The 1,000-nt window shown below is 46.2% G+C and overlaps 1 non-coding gene across 1 annotated transcript; it reads right to left on the reverse strand.

Moving 5' to 3' along the window:
- Nucleotides 1-228: 228 nt before the first annotated feature.
- Nucleotides 229-303, reverse strand: Trnas-cga. The gene has a single exon. It is a non-coding gene; the product is annotated as a tRNA-Ser (tRNA).
- Between the last annotated feature and the right edge of the window lie 697 nt (nucleotides 304-1,000).

The following is a 1,000-nucleotide window of genomic DNA, read 5'->3' on the forward strand; positions in this document are numbered from 1 at the left end:
TGTTTAACTAACTCTTTACATTTATCCCCGACCCTTGCTGGTATTTTCTATTTCCTGTAGCGCATCATCCGAACGTCTTCAATGACTCCGTTCTCCCATCTAGTTTTCGGTCGACAATGTCCTCGCTGTCCCCTGACTTTCCTTGTCAAAGTTTTTTTTTGTGAATGAGATTTTCACACTGCAGCGGAGTGTGCGCTGATATGAAACTTCCTGGCAGAATAAAACTGTGTGCCCGACCGAGACTCGAACTCGGGACCTTTGCCTTTCGCGGGCAAATGCTCTACCAACTGAGCTACCGAAGCACGACTCACGACCGGTACTCACAGCTTTACTTTACTTCTGCCAGTACCTCGTCTCCTACCTTCCAAACTTTACAGAAGCTCTCCTGGTAGAGCACTTGCCCGCGAAAGGCAAAGGTCCCGAGTTCGAGTCTCGATCGGGCACACAGTTTTAATCTGCCAGGAAGTTTTTTTTATGATTTCCATATGACTCATCCGTGCCGCGTGTCCAGCCCACCTCAGCCTAGATGAGTTCACAATTCTTCAGACAGGCTGGCCTTTTTAGGTGGCGTACAACACACTGTTGTGTCTCCTCCTCCATCTCTCTCTTTCGCAAAGTGAACCGGTGATTCACCCGAGTGTCCTTCACTCCAATTCATCCGGAAATTCAGCATCCTTTGCTGTCAGAACCCAGTTTTCAGAGACTTTGTAAGCAATGGTCTGATGTTTTGCATATGGCTACTTTTGTGGTCCTAGTCAGGAGCCTTGAAGATAGAAGCCTCTTTAAGGCGAATTAAGCTTTAATGGCTACAATTAGTGTCTGCTTTATTTCATAGCAGGTATCATTTAGATTGGTTGAGTTGTAGAATTTTGGAGCACGTATTATGTTCGAGTATAGTGACTTTCCTGGAGACTAGAAATCTACTCTGTAGTAATCAGCATGGGTTTCGAAAAAGACGGTCGTGTGAAACCCACCTCGCGCTATTGGTCCACGAGACTCA

This window comes from Schistocerca piceifrons, chromosome 5, assembly GCF_021461385.2.
Source record: "Schistocerca piceifrons isolate TAMUIC-IGC-003096 chromosome 5, iqSchPice1.1, whole genome shotgun sequence".
NCBI classification, from domain to species: domain Eukaryota; kingdom Metazoa; phylum Arthropoda; class Insecta; order Orthoptera; family Acrididae; genus Schistocerca; species Schistocerca piceifrons.